The sequence below is a fragment of the Eschrichtius robustus genome, chromosome 19, assembly GCF_028021215.1.
Source record: "Eschrichtius robustus isolate mEscRob2 chromosome 19, mEscRob2.pri, whole genome shotgun sequence".
NCBI lineage: Eukaryota > Metazoa > Chordata > Mammalia > Artiodactyla > Eschrichtiidae > Eschrichtius > Eschrichtius robustus.
In genome coordinates, this window is record NC_090842.1 from 65995723 (window position 1) to 66016575 (window position 20853).

At 41.8% G+C, this 20853-nt stretch overlaps 1 non-coding gene across 1 annotated transcript; it reads left to right on the top strand.

The window, feature by feature from the left end:
• Positions 1–16762: 16762 nt before the first annotated feature.
• LOC137754026 (U6 spliceosomal RNA) lies at positions 16763–16866 on the top strand. Its single transcript, XR_011071705.1, has one exon. It is a non-coding gene; the product is annotated as a U6 spliceosomal RNA (small nuclear RNA).
• The last annotated feature ends 3987 nt before the right edge of the window (positions 16867–20853 follow it).

Genomic DNA, 20853 nt, shown 5'->3' on the forward strand with positions numbered 1-20853 from the left:
GAAGTAGGTGTCGGCCCAATTCGGTGATGTATATATACCCTGTTACGTTTTTTTCTAATATTCTTATTCTTTTCCTTCTAATGATGGTATATTAAAATTAAGTGAAATCACCTTTCATTAAAGAATTGATTAAAGCTGTTTATTTGTGTGAGACGAGTGGTTATTTTGCCAGCGAATCCAACAAACCTTAAAACCGAAAGCAGGTTTTCGGTAAAACAGGACGGGTTTGGGTGGGCGGGGAGCAAGTCCTGGGTTGCTGTGAGCCCTTGACTCTTCTGTGGTTGCCCTCAGGGGATGGTTCTGAGATGCTTTTTACTGTGGTAAAGTACACATAACATAAAACGTACCATTGTAACCATCTTGAAGCGTGCAGTTCAGTCATGTTAAGTACGTTCGCATTTTGTGCAACGAAACTCCAGAAATTTTTTCATCTTGCAAAATTGAAACTCTGTACCCATTCAACAATTGCCCCTTTCTCCCCTCAGTTCCTGGCAATCACCATTCTACTTTCTGTCTCTATGAATCTGATGACTCTAGGTACTTCATTTAAGTGGAATCATATAATATTTGTCCTTTCCTGTCAGGCTTATTTCTGTTGCAACAAAAATAGAAATAAGGTTTTTTTTCCTCTCCTGATAACCAGGAAAATAAAGGGAGCAGTGAACAGGCTAGAGAAGAAACATAAACTGGCCTGAGTTAATCAATCCTAGTTTTGTTTTAACTGTTACTAATCTGTAGTGTCTGTAGTTAGATTTGTCCTTCACAAAGCTAACCTCTCACCCTTAATCCTGTGTAATTTAGGTAATTAACATCCTGCACCTGGTACTTATTCTCTACTAAACTCTTGTAGCAAATCACCCCTTGTAGCTGTTTGCATTTCAGAAAGGAGGTCGCAGACTGATAACCCAGAGACTAACGGACCCAATTACCGGCTTGCCTGACTCCAGCGATGGCTGTTTTGAAATAATGCAAGAAGAAGAAGAATGCAAGACCTTCACCATTTTGATCCTTACCACTCACTTCGGACGGCGAACTCCCCTATAAGAATCCCTGCAATTCCCCAGGAAGTGGGGGGCACAGTTCTTGAGGCGCTAGCCTACTGTGTCTTCCCTTTGCCTAGCAAAGAAAATAAAAAGCCTCTCTATTTCTTATCTTCCAATTCTCTGTCTCCATATTTTTATTTGGCATCGGTGCACAGGGAGCCAGACTTTGGCAACATTTCCCTTAGTAGAATGTCCACAAGGTTCATCCATGAGGTAGCATGTGTTAAAATTCTCTTCCTTTTTTTTTTAATATAAATTTATTTATTTATTTTTGGCTGCGTTGGGTCTTTGTTGCTGTGTGCGGGCTTTCTCTAGTTGTGGCGACCAGGAGCTAGTCTTTGTTGCGGTTCGCAGGCTTCTCATTGTAGTGGCTTCTCTTGTGGAGCATGGGCTCTAGGCACGCAGGCTCAGTAGTTGTGGCTCGCGGGCTCTAGAGCGCAGGCTCAGTAGTTGTGGCTCGCGGGCTCTAGAGCGCAGGCTCAGTAGTTGTGGTGCACGGGCTTAGTTGCTCCATGGCATGTGGGATCCTCCCAGACCAGGGCTCGAACCCGTGCCCCCTGCATTGGAAGCGCAGAGTCTTAACCACTAGACCGCCAGGGAAGTCACTTTAGACCTCTTTTCAATCTTGCAAAACTCAAACTCTGCACCCCTTAAACAATAACTCTCATTCCCCCTGTTCTTAGCAACCATCGATCTACTTCGTGTCTCTATGAATTTGATTATTTCGGGGACTTTATATAAATGGAATCCTACAGTATTTGCCCTTTTGTGATTGGCTTATTTCACTGAGCATAATGTCCTCCAGGCTCATCCAGGTTGTAGCATGTGTCAGAATTTCCCTACTGTTTAAGGCTGAATAATATTCTATTGTGTATATATATACAATATTACACAGCACATTCTGTTTATCTGTTCATCCCTTGATGCCCTTTTGGGTTGCTTCCACTTTCGGCTGCTGTGAATAATGCTGCTCTGAAGATTGGCATACAAGTGTCTCTTCCGAGTATAGCTGCCTTTGTCATTAAAATCCTTTGGTGTAGACGGCTCTTCCAGCTTGTTCATAGGACTGAAAAGAAAATTGTGAGATTCTTGCTCCATGATTTAGATCTCCCTGCACCTTTTGCTTTTTCCTTCACCTTCTCTTTCCTTGGTGCTGTTCCACCCTCCAGCCTTTGCTAAAATGGAGAGTCCTGGAAAAAGAAGGGAATGGTACAGACAACCAAGTGTCTCTCACGTGTTGGCCAGAGAAAAGTTCACCAAAATGATGATTAGGTGAGATCTTGTCAGGAAAAGGAGATGGATTATGTGAGTAAAAAAAATTTACATATACCCACTCTAGCTGATATTTAATAAATGATCATGATTATGGTGATTATTTCAGGGCGAATCTTGGGGATTCCAAGGAAGAAAGTCATCAACTGCATGAATCCAGTGGCAGTGACTCTTGCTACTGTGCTGAAAAGGAAGAGGAAGAATAGAAGATGAACTGAATCCAGCCTCCTCATATTCCACTCTTGGGGAAAAGTAAACAAAAACAGAAAAAGAAACTTCCACCAACACTTTACCCATAAACAATTCCCTTGAGCAAAGCTTGAAAGAAATTGAGTTAATCAGTCCCTTAAGAATGATTAGAAGTTTTCAAAAGTTTTCTGGGTCCCTGAAGCCTGAACCATCAAACCTCCTGGGTAAAAGGAATTGAGGAGGGGAAAGGATCTCTCACCTTTCCATTTGGGGTGTGACCTAGTATCTGAAATCATAGTGACCTCTGGGGACCAGGAGAGTTCCATTCTTACAAACGATCTCAAAGAACCTTTTAATTTTTAAAAATCTTGTTGTTCATGATTTCTCTCTGATCCCTAATTTACTGTTTGTTTTTTTTCTTTTGTCTCTCTTGTTTTTCTTTATCTATCTTTCTTCTCCTGTTTCTTTCCTTTGTCTCTAGCTCACTGACTCTGGCTTACTTACTCTGTCTTCATCTGCCTCTCTTCCCCAGTCTGTACCCTCTTTCTCCCTGCATTTCTCCTTCCTTCTGTATCTGTTCACGTTTAATATGTTTCTCTCTTTTCCTCTCCAGGGCCTCTCCTTGTCTCTGTCACTTTTGTTGATTTTGTTAATTACCTTCTCCTGTGTCTCTGTTTCATGCCATATGCCTCTCTGAAAAAAATTCCAGAATCAGAACTTGGACCCTTTTGGATAGAGACGACTGTAAAAATGCCAGGTAAAATTGTCATTACCTGTTGTCTGGATGCCATTCACACCATCCTCTAAGAGGCTGGGGATAGAGCAGGAGGAAATACTGAAGATGTAGAAGAAGGAATTGAGTCGGGGGAGCTCCTTCTGATTTAAAAGGAAACAGAATTAGACGGTACACTGAAGGAGAAAGGGTGGGGTCTAAACCACAGCAGTCTGATATGGTAGCCATGAGCCACATGTGGATATTGAGCACTTGAAATGTGGATGGTCTGCAATGAGATGTGCTATGAGTATGAAACATCCACCAGATTTTGAAGACTTAGTCCCCCCCGCCCCCCAAAAAAGAATATAAAGCAATTCATGAATAAATTTTCATATTGATTGCATATTGAAATGATAATGTTTTGGATATTTGGGGTTAGATAAAATACGTTGCTAACATTCATTTCTTTTTTTAATATATATATTTATTTTTATTTTTGGCTGAGTTGGGTCTTCATTGCCGCACACAGGCTTTCTCTAGTTGCTGCGAGCGGGGGCTACCCTTCGTTGCGGTGCGTGGGCTTCTCATTGTGGTGGCTTCTCTTGTTGCGGAGCACGGGCTCTAGGTGTGAGGGCTTCAGTAGTTTTAGCTTACAGGCTTAGTTGCTCTGCAGCATGTGGGATCTTCCCGGACCAGGGCTCGAACCTGTGTCCCCTGCATTGGCAGGCGGATTCTTAACCACTGCGCTACCAGGGAAGTCCCATCATTCATTTTTTTAGTGAACTAACTGAGAAAAATATTTGGGGGCAGTACTCCATGCCAAACGCTGTACTGCTGTTTGGATGGGTGAACTCGAGAATAACTTCTGTCCTCAAGGATCTTACGTTCCCAGTAAGATACAGAAATACATCACTAAATAAGAGACTGATGAAACACCATAATAAAGTCACAGAAATAATTTTCCCTTCTCTTCAGATGCTTCCCCATCACCCAGACCCTTCTCCGGAACATTATGTTCCCTTTGTTATAATCTATGTTGTAGAACCTGAGCCATTTGACCTGTAAAGATGTCCCACAGTCTGGATTTTTCCGGTTGCACCTTCCTGGTGCAATGATCCTATGTCTTTATTTCCTGCCAGTTGACAGCAAGATCGGGTACTGGTTCAGACGGGCATACCCAGTATGCTTCTCGTTCATTTTGTAACATTTGATTTCCTATTTTTTAAAATTTCCTCTCTTTAAAAGAAAAAAAGCATAGCTATAATAGAAGCTTCTGAGTATGACTCCAAAAAATGTGGTCTGTTTTGCAAAAAAAAGAGGGAAATTTGGTCTTGTCAGGAACATATTTTCTGAGGAAATGGCATTTACGTTTAAAAGGATAATCAGGCTGGTGATTAGCTAGCAAAAAGCATTCCAGGCAGAGAGAATCATGCTGACAGCCCTTGTCAGAAAAGAAATAAGGGATAATCAGCGTGGCTGAAATCTAATGAGGCAGAGAGAGACTAATTACGATGCAGAACTAAAAGAGACAAGGTTATTTAGGTCCCTGTAAGCGCTGGTAAGAATTTGGCTTTACAAGGACACTGGGGTCCATTAAGTTCTTTTGACCTGGGTTTATGTCAGGATAATTATTTGCGTTTTGAAAAGAACATTCTGGTCTAGCTTCAGAACATATGCCAGAGAGGCCAGAGTGGATGCAGGGCAAGCGCATAGGACGGCGATTCCTCATCCGGGTGAGACGTAACCACCCAGGGGGAGCCAGTGGGGGGAAGGGTCTTGTTTGCAGGGTGGATGTTTTAGCAGGTGGAATCAAGAACTGTGAGTTTAAATAGACTTGGAGTGGTGGGGGAGATGGAGTGGTCTACCAGGAGTGGGAGTGTATACAAAAGATTATGGATGCAGATCAACAAGCCAAATTTGACCTAAATCCAAATTGACTTCTCTCCGACGTGCTGCGGGCACCTCGCAAACACAATAAATGGCAGTCATCAGAGTTCCGCTTTCCCACCTCGGCCACCAGGGGGCGCTCCGAGCAAAGCCATGTCAACCAAAGCTGAGACGCCGTCCCTGCAAACATTTCCTTTTCTGGCCTGGTACGTGGACAAGATAAAGGAAACCAGAATTCTAAAGGCTGTATCACGTGACAGATGGGACCGCTTAAGTGCCAGAGTCCTGGGTTCAAAACCCAGCACCACCACTTGTCCTGCTACAGCATGCCTTTAATGTCAGTCTTCATCTTCTCCTTTTATAAAATAGGGCCAATGAAACGCTGGCAAGTGATGGGTAAATATTAGCATTTTGTTATTATGCAATGACCTTAAAACAGCCCCCGTGTCCTGGCCCCCAGATGACCTGCGCTAACTGCCTTTCACGGAACTCTTCTCACCAGACTGATGTCTGTAGGATGTGAAATAGCCTGCAAAGAAAGAAAAAAACCCAAAGTATTATTGAAAAGAATTTGGAAAATGAAGAGTCACACAAGTTTGATTTTTTAAATTTCTTTCCTCAGACCCTACAGGATACTAAGATACAACACTGTGACTTTCCAAAAGGCAGTCTATAGGATATAACTTTTCTCCAATTTCTTTTCTTATATTCTACATTTTAACAAATAAGCAGATATATTTAATTAAACTTACCTGGTTCCAAAAATTTTAAATAATTTTTAAAAGATAAAAGTTGACAGTTCTAGGGAATTCCCTGGCGGTGCAGTGGTTAGGGCTCCACGCTTTCACTGCTGAGGGAGCAGGGTTCCATCCCTGGTTGGGGAACTAAGATCCCAGGAGCCGAGCAGCACGGCCAAAGGAAAAAAAAAAAAGTTGACAGGTCTCACTCCACCCTTGTTTCTTTCACCCCCAATCATGTTTCCTCACCACCCATAGAAATGGAGGTCCAGTAGGTGTAACCTATTCGCTGTCTGTGTTTCCTGGATTGGTAACATGAATTTCTCCCATACTATATGCACTCTCCTGCATCTTGGTTTTTGTTTTTGTTTTTGTTTTTGTTTTTTTTCCAACAGTGAATCCTGGAGATATCTCCAAATGAAAAAGAGCTTCCTGGGATTTCCCTGGTGGCACAGTGGTTAGGAATCTGCCTGCCAATGAAGGGGACATGGATTTGAGCCCTGGTCCGGGAAGATCCCACATGCCTCATAGCAACTAAACCCGTGTGCCACAACTACTGAGCCTGCGCTCTAGAGCCCGTGAGCCACAACTACTGAAGCCCACATGCCTAGAGCCTACGCTCCACGAAAAGAGAAGCCATGGCAATGAGAAGCCTGCCTGCGCACCGCAACGAAGAGTAGCCCCCGCTCACCAGAACTAGAGAAAAGCCCACCCACAGCAATGAAGACCCAACGCAGCCAAAAATAAATAAATAAATAAATTTATTTTTTAAAAATTTATTTTATATTGGAGTATAGGTGATTTACAATATTGTGTTAGTTTCAGGTATACAGCAAAGTGATTCAGTTATACATATATTTATTCTTTTTCAGATTCTTTTCCCGTATAGGTTATTACAGAGTATTGACTAGAGTTCCCTGTGCTGTACAGTAGGTCCTTGTTGATTATTTTATATATATTAGTGTGTATATGTTAATCCCAACCTTCTCATTTATCCCTCCCCCAACCCCAAAATTGGGATTTTTAATATCCCCATTTAAGAGATGAGCAAAATGAGGGTTGGCATAGGGGGAAATCATCTATGTAAAGTGATTGACATCATGTCTTACTTGTGATAAGATCTCATTAATTGGGAAACTACCATTATATCATTGTAGTGGTAAGTAATACTATTGTTGTTTATTATTGTTTTCATAGTAAAGTGTTACCATTATTATCACTATTTTTTGTTAGTACCTATAAGAATTACCACTATTACTTATAAATATTGCTATTATAGTAATAAGCATTACTATTAGTAATATAATAAGCATTACTTATAGTAATTAGTATTACTATAAATATTACTATAAGTATTACTATTATCACTATTAGTAGTGCTTAAAATGACTATATATTACTTACAATAAGTATTGCTATTTTTCTTGTAATAAGTGTTACTGTTATTATCACTATTACTTTATTATTTAGGATAATAAATACTATTATTATTTGAATCCCAGGCCTTCGAGGACTCTGCTATAACCACTCTCTACCCTGACTGCCTTCTCTAACTGAAGGCGAATCCCCAAGCAAACACTCCATGGCCCTTAGCTCTGATCTTGGCAGGAAGGGAGCTTTTCTGGACGTTTTTTGATCACACCGAGATACAAGGCCTGCCCTTGTATCTAAGAATTAGACTAAGAATTACCAGGGGATTTCCCTGGCAGTCCAGTGGTTAGGACTCCACGCTTCCACTGCAGGGGGCACAGGTTCAATACTTGGTCGGGGGACTAAGATCCCCAAGCCGAGGCCAAAAAAAATAAAATAAAATTACCGGAAGCCTCCAGTAGGTGGAGCTAAGAACACAAATAAGATCTCGAGTCTCACTCCGACTGTCTGAGTGTGAATCCTGGCTTGCACCAACCAAGCTCCGTGATTTTGAGCAAGTGACTTGACATCTCTGGGTTCTCAAGTCACAATGAGAACCGCGTTAGCCATTGCACTTACTCGTGGCCGGGGTAAATAAATGAAAGCATGCTTGTTAAGCACTTGGCATGCTGATTTGCTAAATGGAGCCGTAATTAATTGAGCTACTCAACAAGCTTTCTGCAGGCCAGCACCCAAGCTGAATGATACCAGAGACGTGTCTGCCTAACGCTTTGCCCTTGAGGTGCTCCTACTCTGATGCAGAAGGTGGTCACAGCCCAGGTGGCCCAAGCAAGGGACTTCATGTGTGGAGTCACAGATCTCACCCACTAAACAGGAGTCCTCACTCCAAAAGAAAGTCCTGGGTAACTGCAGACATTTGTCTTCTTGGGGGTTTACACCACTTCCTCAAAGTTTATTTCTCGTCTACGCAACCCCTCTTCTTTCTCCATGTTCACCCAAAATGTGCTCTCCAGTCCAGTTACCTGAGTTGGCAGCTGGGACCACACTCTGCCGGGGTCTCAGTGTGCCCATCTGTGAAATGGGTACAGTGGCAGCCTGTATAGAAAAACATTTTATTGACTTCCAATTGCCCACGTTAAAAAATCAAACTTAAGGCACTATTTATAACTGACTCAAATATCGAGCACAGATGCAACTGCCCTGGAAAGACACCAGTTGCTTCATTCGGACCTGTTCTCTGCTCTCATGAAGCTTCTATTTCAGAGATCAGGTTCCTTACTATTTGTGAAGCTTCAACTTTACTCATGGGCACCACCATTCCACCCTCCAGCCTCATAAGAGTTCCTCGAAAAGCATTCAGGAGGGAATTCCCTGGTGGTCCAGTGGTTAGGACTCCTGCGCTTTCACTGCCTAGGGCCCAGGAAGCTGCAGGCGTGGCCAAAAAAAAAAGCATTCAAGAGTCTTTCAGATTAAACTCTTTATCCTATGAATTCCGGTTCTTACCCTGTCTTCTTACATACCTCCCCACCCTACTATGCTTGCCTGTCTTACCTCCTTTTGAAATGGGGGCCCACATGGACCCCCAGAGTTTGGATAAAATAATCTTTCATGCCCAAATTATCTTTTTTTTTGGGGGGGGGGGCGGCGGGGGCCACACTGTGAGGCATGTGGGATCTTAGTCCTCTGCAATGGAAGCGTGGAGTCTTAACCACTGGACGGCCAGGGAAGTCCCTTTTATCCCCAAGTTATCTTCATCCCAAAGTGAAAACATTTCAGCTGCTGAAGATGCAGAAAGAAATCTTTAGATAAGCTTCCTTCATCTGCCTCCCAAAAAAACAGCTGCCCTTAACCACCATTCCCTCCAAGGGAAGTTTCCTGCAAATTCCGCTGCCAAGACAGACTGCCCGTTCTCTTAGCATCAAAAAGCCGGAAAGAAATTTCCATACCCTCCTACTGAAATCCCAATGCCCCCTCCTCCAGTTAAATGGATATATAAAAGTTTCTCATTACTGGGAGGTCCTTCATGTACTTGTTACTAAACCTCTTTTCTCCTGCTATTAATTTTCAGGCCTCCAACTACTAGACCTGATTTGGAAGAGGAAAAGTTTTTCCTCCTGATGCTTTCTTTAGAATTTCTTTCCTAGGATCCCAAATCACAGGGAGTTGCCCTTGAACTGAACCCCTCTACCCAACCACTATAACTCTTGGCCTTCTCAAGTTCTGAGCCCTTGACATGGACTCCAAGTACCAAGGAATTACATCTCCCTTTCTTACCAATGAATTAGGACCTGGAAAATAGATTTCAACTAATAGCTAATGAACAAATAAATTGTTCACAAGAATCTTCAGGAAGGGACTTCCCTGGTGACGCAGTGGTTAAGAATCCGCCTGCCAATGCAGGGGACATGGGTTTGAGTCCTGGTCCGGGAAGATCCCACATGCCGTGGAGCAACTAAGCCTGTGTGCCACAGCTACTGAGCCTGCGCTCTAGAGCCCACGAGCCACAACTACTGAAGCCCGCGCGCCACAACTACTGAGCCTGCGCGCCTAGAGCCCGTGCTCCGCAACAAGAGAAGCCACCGTAATGAGAAGCCCGCGCACCACAACGAAGAGTAGCCCCCGCTGGCCACAACTAGAGAAAGCCCACGCGCAGCAACGAAGACCCAACGCAGCCAAAAATACATAAGTAAATAAATTTATTTAAAAAAAAAAAAAGAATCTTCAGGAATATTCAGCGAAAATGGATTTTGGAAACTAAAAGACTGTCCTAACAAATCCTAAGCAGATAGAGAAAATGAGATTATGCCCCACCCCAAGCCTCTTCAGGATTCTACAGTAATCCAAGAGGAATTCCCTAAGGGAGCGATCATTGCTCTATGTGTCAAAAATATCTTTTTGCAGCAAGCTCATGAGAACCCATTCTTTGAAATGACCTGGACACCTGAAATCTCTTTTCCAGAAGCTGCAATGCCTCGGAATCTAATCATATTTTCTAGACCTCTCCCCTAATTTCTAGACCTCTCCTGATTTTTTTTAACAAAAAATTAATCAGTCGATCTAAGAAAGAAATGGAAATTTCCAAATTAGAGGATCATAACCTGGGAAGAGCATCTCAGAAAGCTCTGAGAACTGTTCCGCCTCTTAGAAGACAAGGCACAGTTATATGAGTTTTTAGATACAGACGGCTGTACATTAAATGACGTATTATTGACAGTCTACATAATCCAGATCTAAGCAACATCGATACAATGCACAGTGGGGGGAGAGGGGAGGCCAAGAGGCAGAGAAGAATTTTTTTATGTTTAAATGTTTCTTGTCTTGCCATAAAATATGAATTTTATTTCACACCCCTATGCTTGCCCTGACTGCAATTTCCATTCCCTCTGTGATGTCCTTCCCGATCTCCCACACCTGACTCTTTCCATAAAAGCCATTTTATAGATCAGCACTGTCCAGTAAAACTTTCTGAGAGGATGCAGATATATAATATAATATCTGTGCTGTCCAATATGGTAGCCATGGGTCCAGCATCTGCTGTGAGCACTTGAAATGCGGTTCCTGCAGCTGAGGGAGAGTTGCCAGATTTAGGACAAAAAAAAAGTCCAGGATACTCTGTTAAATGTGCATTTCAGATAAACACGCACTCTTTGGGACATACTTATACTTGTTACCGAGTCCAAGCTCGCTCTGTTCGCCGCACGACAGGCCAATAAACCGGGAGGTGAAGTGTTGAGGCGAGAAAAGCCAGCAGACCGAGAAAATGGCACACTAAAGTCTCAACATAACCATCTTATCTGGGTTTGGATGCCAGTTTTTTAAAATAGAACAGAGAGGGGGAGGAGATGAGGAAGTAAAGTAAAAAGGCCATAAGGTTTGCAAATATCTCCTGGAATGGCCAGCCTCGGGGAGGGGATGTGTTAATTTCTTCTTTCTTGCAACCATCCACAGGTGGAACAGGGTCAGGATACTTCCCTGAACAAAGGCACTTTGGTTTAACCTTCAGGCAGAGGGGCAGGGTTCCCGGAGGCAGGCCATTATGTATAGATAGTATCCTTTTAGTGAACAAAAGCAACGGGAAGCACAGTTGAAAGTAAAAGATACAGATGCAACCTGTAGTCAGATTTAGCTCTTCCCTGTTACATACTGAAAAATTATACTCAAAAGTCACTCATTGTTCACCGGCTTTTCACATTTAACTGGGAATCCTGTATTTTGCCTGGCAACTCTAGACTGAGGAGCTGAATTCTTTTCTTTCTTTTTTTCTACCTTTTTAAAAAATATTTTTATTTTTATTTTTATTAAATAAAATAATAAAATATATATAATATTAAATTATTTATTTATAAATTAAAGTATAGTTGATTTACAATGCTGTGTTAATTGCTGTACAGCAAAGTGACTCAGTTATACATATATATACATTCTTTTTTTTTTTTTTTTTGCCACACTGCGAAGCCTGTGGGACCCTAGTTCCCTGACCAGGGATCGAGCCTGGGCCCTTGGTGGTGAGAGCATGGAGTGCTAACTACCGGACCACCAGGGAATTCCTTATACATTCTTTTTTATATCCTTGTCCGTATGGTTTAATCTCAGGATATTGAATATAGTTCCCTGTGCTATACAGTAGGACCTTGTTGTGAAGAGCTGAATTCTTAATTTAATTAATTTAATTTTGAAGAGCTACACATGGCTATTGTATTGGACAGCACAGAGTAGCTGGTAAAAATGAGTCCAGAGGGCGAATAACAGGACCCAGTTATTGAGAGGTTAGTTTCCCAATGCTGACCAGAGAGGTCCTTCATGGCCCATCTCTCCCCTCTCCTGTCTCCAACCCTTCATCACTTTGGCATGTACTCTCTTTTTTAAACAAGTACACCATCAGTAAAACCCATCTGAGCATGGAATCCTAGAATAAATGGTATGGCTCCGAGTGTTTGACAGTGCAGTTCCTGGAACAAGTGTTAAAATAAAATTATCCACTGGACACTTGTTAAAATTGGTAAAGACTTGTGAACTCCCTGGCGGTCCAGTGGTTAAGACTCCACGCTTCCACTGCCGAGGGTCCAGGTTCAATCCCTGGTTAGGGGACTAAGATCCCACAAGTGGCATGGCGTGGGCAAAAAAAAGAAAAAAAAAATGGTAAAGGCTTAAAACAGAAATAGACTCACAGACTTAGAGAATGAACTTAATGGTTGGGGAGGGCAGGCAGGCAGTGGTGTGTGGGGGAAGGGACAGATTGGGAGTTTGGAACTGACATGTTCACACCGCTATATCTCAAATAGATAACCAACAAAGACCTACAGTATAGCACAGGGAACTCTGCTCAATATTCTGGAATAACCTAAATGGGAAAAGAATTTGAAAAAGAATAGATACTAGTATATGTATAACTGAATCACTTTGCTGTACGCCTGAAACTAACACAACATTGTTAATCAATTATACTGCAATATAAAATAAAATAAAATAAATTTTAAGAACTGGTAAAGACTTTATTTCAGACAAATAAATAAGAGTTGTGACCATTGCCATCGGGGATTGAGATTGGGCTAAAATCCAGGGACTCATAGCCAACAGCAGAGGAAAGGTGGGTCAGTGGATGGAAAATTACTAAGAGGAGACATCAAGGTAGGGGGATTCTTTCTAACTGGATTAACAGGATTCTTGCTAAAGGCAGACCAAGGACTTAAACATCAAGGGTGTAGGATGAGGAACTTGATCAGATATCAGGAGTTATCAGATATCAAGGATGGGGGTGGAGGCAGCCAGATTCTTTGCTAAGACTGGACTGGGCAGGCCACAGACAGGTCAAAGGCCAAGGTCAAGGCCTAGTTAAGAGGCTTCAGGGGAGCCTGAACGAAGTTCGGTCAAAGAGAGAGTCTCGGGGGACTTCCCTGGTGGCGCAGTGGTTGAGACTCTGCCTGCCAATGCAGGGGACACGGGTTCGAGCCCTGGTCTGGGAAGATCCCACATGCCGCGGAGCAACTGGGCCCGTGAGCCACAATTACTGAGCCTGCGCGTCTGGAGCTTGTGCTCCGCAACGAGAGAGGCCGCGATAGTGAGAGGCCCCAGGGCACGTGGGTTTGAGCCCTGGTCAGGTGAACTAGATCCCACATGCATGCCGCAACTAAAAGTTTGCGGGCCGCAACTAAGACCCAGCACAACCAAAAATAAATGAATGAATAAAATTTTTTAGAAAAGAGAGAGAGTCTTAATTTTTTAAAAAAGAGAGAGAGTCTTGGTCAGTATCGTCCAGGAGGAAGAAATGTGCTTCTACTCTTCTAGGTTCTTCTGGCTGATCTAAGAGTTAAATTGACATGAGACAGATTAACAGGAGAAAATGAAACAAACATTTAATAGCATGGATACATGGGAGAGTCCCAGGAAAACTGAGTAACTTGCCAAAATGGCCAACACTGTCATCTTAAATGCCACCTTCAGCTAAAGACAAGAGAGGATGTTGGGGCTGGTGGTTTGGGACCCGAAAGGGGAGGAAGGCAATTCACATGGAGTTGGAAAAGCAAATCCTTGGTAGACAAAGATTTGCTGGGCCGGGCAGGGACAATGGGACGAAGAAGACTCTGATCTCCAGGTCCTGCCGAGTTTCCCCCACTGTTAGCTCATATTCTTTGCAGACATCTCGGTCGTAGCTCTATTCTGGGAACAGACCCACCATTTAAATTCTTTAAGCAGTTAGGGGGAAGGTCAAATGTTCTTCCTGAGTCTTTTGGGCCTTGATTATTTTCAGCTCCAAATAACCCGCATGCCAAAGAGACGCATATCGGGGTGGCCAGTTATGTTCCCCTACAGGCCTCAGGGGAGCCTGACTGAAGTTTGGTCAAGGAGAGAGTCTTGATCAGTATGTATTCTTAAGGGAACTCCCTGGCGGCCCAGTGGTTAGGACTCCAAGCTTTCAATGCCGAGGGCCTAGGTTCAGTCCCTGGTCATAGAACTAAGATCCCACAAGCCTTGGGGCGAGGCCAAAAAAAAAAAAAAAAAAAGAATGTACCCTTGAAATGTGATCAAAAGGCACTGAAATGTATGGTCTTCCTTCCCAAAACCCATGATTCCAGTCTAATCATAAGAAAAACAAGAGACCAATCCCAACTGAAGCACACAGTCTACAAAATACCTGACCAGAATGCCTCAAAACTGTCCAGGTTGTCAAAAATAAGGAAAGTCTGAGAAACCCTTACAGCCAAGTGGAGCCCAAGAAAACATGACAACTGTATATAGTATGATGTCTTGGATGGGATCCTGGAACAGAAAAAAAGGACATTAGGTTAAAAAAAAAAAAAGAAAAAGAAAAAAACTAAGGAAATCTGAGTAAACTATGAACTGCAACTAAGAATAATAATAATAATATTGGTAACAGTTGTAACAAATTTGCCATACTAATGTACTCATCATGTATTTTTAAATTTATTCTTTAAAATATTTTTATTTTATATTGGAGAATAGTTGATTAACAATGTTGTGTTAGTTTCAGGTATACAGCATTTTCAGCAGTTTCAGGTATTATGCATTTACATGTATCTACTCTTTTTCAAATTCTTTTCCCATTTAGGCTATTACAGAGTATTGAGCAGAGTTCCCTGTGCTATAGAGTAGGTCCTTGTTGGACTAATAATGTATTAATGTACAGGGGAAACTGGTCGCAGGTATAATGGGAACTCTGTACTCTTTCCAGTTTTTCTGTAGATCTAAACTTGTTCTAAAATTAAAAGTGTCTTTAAAAAAAAAAGTTTATTTAAAAAAACTACTGCAAACGTACGGACACCAAGGGGGGAAAGCGGTGGGGGTTGAGGGGGAGGGGTGGGATGAATTGGGAGATTGGGATTGACATATATACACTAATATGTATAAAATAGATAACTAATAAGAACCTGCTGTATAAGTAAATAAATAAAATTCAATTTAAAAATTTAAAAAAAAAACCCTACTGTTCTGGCTCGGTAATTTCTTAGAAATCCGAAGAATGAGAGTATGTCCCATCCCCCCAACTCCCCACCCCTGGGGCTTTCACAGTAAATAGAATTAAGTTTGTTTGCCATTATTAACAGATGTATACCTACTCTTTGTGTTCTGGTGATATTCAAAATACTCTCTAAAACAGCTGTCAAATCCCATTCTTTGCACTGAATGAGGGTGTGAATGTCTTTCCCGCGGAGAAGGGAGGAATTCTTGCCTCCAAGTCCTCGTTTCCCTTTCAGAACCCCACCCCCACTCCCGCCTCCATTGGCCTTTGCTTTTGCATCAATTTCCCCAGCTCTGACCTCCCATTCTTTCCGTTCACCCCCCAGATCTCATTAGTAGTTCAGGAAATGATGACCTTGACCTTGGCCTTGGGCCTGCCTTCCACATGCCCAAGCCCGGTCTTACCAAAGAATTCGACTAAATCATTTCCCCCACCCTTGATATCTGATCACCTCTGATATCTGATCAAGTTCCTCATCCCTCCATTTAATGTCTAAGTCCTTGACCTGCTTTAGTGAGAATCCTATTAGACTCATTAAGTCAGAGTTCCACCTTTGGAACTGTTCTCAGTGATTTTCCATCCACTGACCCCCCTCACTCTACACTCTGGCTGCAAATCCCCATTTCTCCTTGTTATAATTGGAGATGCGCTCCGTCCGTCTCCCCTATTGAGAAAGTCTTCACCCTGAAGGAGTTTGCTACAGGCCACCCCCAAACTATGCAGCTCTGGCATACTGACTATTTTGAGTGAAAGGCACCTGAAACCGCAAATACAGGAAAAACACTCTGACCTTCCTTCTTTTTCCTAAAAGAGGAAGGTGAAATTCCCAGATGACAGATGCCATTCTTATTCAGAAGGAAGTCACATTCTTGTCATTAAGGATGAAAAGCTGAGCAAGAACCATGCAAATTTATTTAATACAAGTTGTAAATAGAGTTCTAGACACCTCTCTTATATAACCCAATGTAAAAGCAAGTAGGCTTTATCATATGATATCTCTTGTATGTGGAATCTAAAAAAAATGACACAAATGAACTCATTTACAAAACAAATAGACTCAGACGTAGAAAACAAACTTAGGAGGAAAGGGGGGTAGGGATGGATTGGGAGTTTGGGATTAGCAGATACAAACTACAATATATAAAACAGGTAAACAACAAGTTCCTACTGTATAGCACAGGGAACTATATTTGATATTTTGTAATAAACCATAATGAAAAAGAATCTGAAAAAGAATATATAGATATTGGGTTGGCCAAAACGTTCGTTTGGTTAGTGAATACAGTGTTCAATAAAATTCTTGGTGAAACTGAAAAATGTGTCTTTTATGTTTCCTTGAAACCAAACGAACTTTTTGGCCAACCCTATATATATAATCACTTTGCTGTACACCTGAAAGTAACACAACATTGTAAATCAACTATACTTTCCAATTTTTAAAAAAGCGATTGTTGATTTAAAAAACAATAAAAAAAGCAAGTAAGTTTTGCCATCTCCTTGTGTCTTGAGTCCTCATGAAGGCTCCCATGTCATGTAAAACGTGTATTAAATAAATTTGCATGGAGCTTGATTCCACAGCATGGGTAATAAAATCGGAACAGAATGATACAGAGTAAATTAGCATTGGCCTTGTGCAAGGATGACACGCAACATTATGAAGCATTCTGTATTTTTTTTAATGTGTATGTTTTCCTCCTGCTGGTCAAACTTACGTCAATTTAACTCTCAGGAACCGCCAGCAAGAACCTTAAAAGCAGAAAAGTTTGCTTCCCTTACAATCCCTACTGCAATTCCTTACTTTCTTTTTTCTTTCTCACATGGAACTTTTTTTTTTTTTTTTTTAAACATCCATCAGTAAAGTCGTGATTTGTAAGGCTGAATTGCTCTTTTGGATAAAAGGAAATAGAGAAGGACAGTCTCTGACATAAAGACAGTGGTACCCAGATATAGAAATAAACCCCTTCCTTCAACCTTCCGAGGGATTTGTTGGATGGGAAAACTGAGGCTGGAGTAGTAAACAGGATGTGAGTGGCATGATTAAAACATATATGTACTGAATGATTTATATGTGTGTCCTCAGAGCCCAAGCAGACCCTGGAGCTTGACAGACAATCGGGAAAGTGTATTGAATAATTCAATTAGTTAAGTGGTTCCAAGGTTTTACAAGGTGCCTTCAGAAACTCAAAATTAAAACTCATGATTCCGCTCCCACCTAAAGCTGAGGCACATCCATGTTTCCTCATCCATGTGAATCAACAGCACTTCCAAACACACATTTGCACACTCCTGACACTTGGAATCTCATCTTTCATACCTTCCTCTCTCTTATCTACCATGTACGTTCCATCACCAATATTATTAAGAATGGCCATCCGGGACTTCCCTGGTGGCGCAGTGGTTAAAAATCCGCCTGCCAATGCCGGGGACACTGGTTCGTGCCGTGGTCCAGGAAGATCCCACATGCCACGGAGCAACTAAGCCCTTGCACCACAACTACTGAAGCCTGCGCGCCTAGAGCCCATGCTCTGCAACAAGAGAAGCCACTGCAATGAGAAGCCCATGCACCGCAATGAAGAGTAGCCCCCGCTGGCCACAACTAGAGAAAGGCTGTGCGCAGCAACGAAGACCCAATGCAGCCAAAAATAAATAAATAAATTTATTTAAAAAAAGGAATGGCCATCCTCGAAAAGCTTGAATGTAGGTGGTAGGTCAGGCAAAAAAACCACAAACTCGCATTTTTTAACTGGATTTCTTATCCACACAATGTACCAAACCCTGAAGGAGATACAAGATAACCAAGGAGAAAACCTGGACATAGCTCACAAAGATGCCTGAGAAAATATTCCCAAAGAGAGCTGTGTCACTCCAAGGCCACTCTACCCCAAACACTCTGCAACTGTGATCAACCTCTGAAATGCCTCCCAAAGGCTTCTGCTTGGTTCACAATGGGTGTTACTAAAAGTAGAGGTTTGCTTTTGTTTTTCTTTCTTTCCTTTTTTTAAAAAATTCATCTTTTTAAAAACTAATTTATTTACTGATTTATTTTTGGCTGCGCTGGCTCTTTGTTGCTGCGCGCGGGCTTCCTCTAGTTGTGGCGAGCAAGGGTTACTCTTCGTTGCGGTGCGCGGGCTTCTCATTACGGTGGCTTCTCTTGTTGCGGAGCACGGGCTCTAGGCGTGTGGGCTTGCATAGTTGTGGCCCTGAGCCACCAGGGAAGTCCTGCTTTTGTTTTTCAAATGTAAAATTATCATAACACAGATACACATTCACGGGGATTCTCTCTAGGTTTCTAGTGTTCTCCCAGACTTGAAAATTTTTTTTTTTCCACTTGACAGATTCATTTATTGTGTGAACATCTGATTCATTTATTGTGTGAATGTCTGTGATGGACCAGGCACTGGCACACACAGCCCTGAACAAAACAGAAAATGTCGTTTCTTCACCAAGCTTGCATTCTAGTTGTGGAGACAGATGATAAAGAAATAAGCAAATGAGCTTATAATGTCAGCTTGCTGTACATATTAAGTATAAAGGCACAGCTTGGAGGTGAATATCATGAATTGCTATTTTAGAAAAGCTGGTTGGAGGAGGTGTCCATGAGGAGGCATGATTTGATCGACAGCCTTGCATGAAATCAGGGAAGTAAGCAATTAAATAGCTGGAAAATTCCGGACAAGTAGACCCACTGCATCATCGCAACATTCACAATCTTGCTCTATGTCTTTTCCATAGCCTGTGATGTTCTAACATAACTGCTTACTTTATTGGTTTATTAAGTTCATTGTCAACTCTCTTCGCTGTTAGAATGTAAACTCCACGTGGGTCAGGATTTTCTTTCTTTTTTAGATACCATTTTATCCCCAGCACTTAGGACTGAGGATTTAGGACTAAGGACAGCACATCTTAGGTGCTCAAGGTATATTAAATGATGCCTATTAAGTCTCAGAGGTGTCAGACACACACGTAAGCAAAGTAGGCACCCAAGAGAAGCATTTCATCTAGTCTGGAAACAGTCCTTCTTCCATCCCCCCACTTTTTCTCCTTAACCCCATCACAAAACAGTAACTTTAGATTAAATGGTAGGAATCCTTTTCATAAATAGGATTATCACCCATTCACCTCCAGGCTGTAGATCAATGTTGAGGAAAGAATGCTGTGGGTAAAAGGATTTTAAAAACTGTTGAGGCTCTTAAAAAAAACAACAACAAAAAAACCCCTATTCTGATTGGTATGGAGACCAGACAGATAAAGCTAAGAACTGGGTGGGGAAGGTGGAGAGTCCAGGTGATTGTAATGACAACGAGGTCTAGTGATTTGCAGATGAAGACTTTTCAATTCAGCAGGAAGAATTTCTGATTTAGTCCCAACCTCCATTTAGTCCCAACTTCCCCTAGCCACGTCAGGCTATCAAATCTCAGTTCTTAAGTCTTTGGAATTTCTGAATCCAAAAAAATTTAAAAATTTAAAAAAAAAAAGCAGCTCATTAAAGAGGGAAGATATTAATTTGATAATTAATGTTAATTAATAGTTAACAAATCAATTATACATCAATAAAGCTGGAAAAAAATTGGAAAAAGCAGCTAATAAAGATTAAAACTTGAGGTTTTAATTGGCATATTAAATTACCAAAATTGCAAAGGCTATTGGACCAAGCAAATACGTAATTGTCAACTCGGAGGAATAAAAGTCATCTTACAACTGTCTCACCACAAATGTTAGGAATCACTAGGAAAATATCAAATAGGGTCTTTTACATTAAATTTCCTTAAAATCAACTTTGAATGTAAGTCTTTGTTTAATGTTCCTTAAATTCAATTGCATTAAAAGAGTTTTGCACCCTTAAAAACAAATGCTCCATGCACCTTTACTAATGTGCCAGTTCCGGGGCTGGTTTGGGGGTGGGGGACCAGGTGAATAAGACAAACCATTGTCCCCCGGGAGCTGAGCTCAAAAGACAAATAACTGTGACAAATAATTGAACTGGTAGGTTAGTTATTAGACGAACAGAAATGTTAAGCCCATGAAACGTGAAAGACACGTAGGGGTCAGTCTTGAATGTACTCCATGAGGGTGAAGGGCAAGAAGAGAAAGCTGCCCATGGCTGACAAAATGGCATACACACAAAATAAGGTGATGGGTAGGAACTTGCTGGGGATGTATGAGAGGTCCAGGTGGGATGGGAGAGGAGTGGACAGGTTAGATCTGACCCTGAATGGGCTCAGCAGATGCCAGGTCAGAAGTAGTGGTCACCCCCAGCAACCTTGACCAGGACCAAAGCAAGAACTTCTAAACCTGGGTTCAATTCCATTTACTTCTGGCCATGTTTTCTTGGGCAAATCAGTTCATTTCAGTGCTTCCAAATGCAGAGAATATTTGGAGGGTTAACACGGATTTGTAGAAGACATCAGAAACAAATGTCTCCACTCCTATCAAAGTTGCTCTCAAAAATGCTCATTTTAGAGAATTCCCTGGCGTTCCAGTGGTTAGGAATGGGTACTTTCACCGCCTTGGGCCCAGGTTTAATCCCTGGTCGGGGAACTAAGATCCCGCAAGCCAAGCTGCGTGGCCAAAAAAAAATGCTCATTGCAAAAGAAAAAACGAAAATATAAAAGAGAAAAAAAGGAAAATTTAAAAAATGCTCATTCTAACACAGCATTGTAA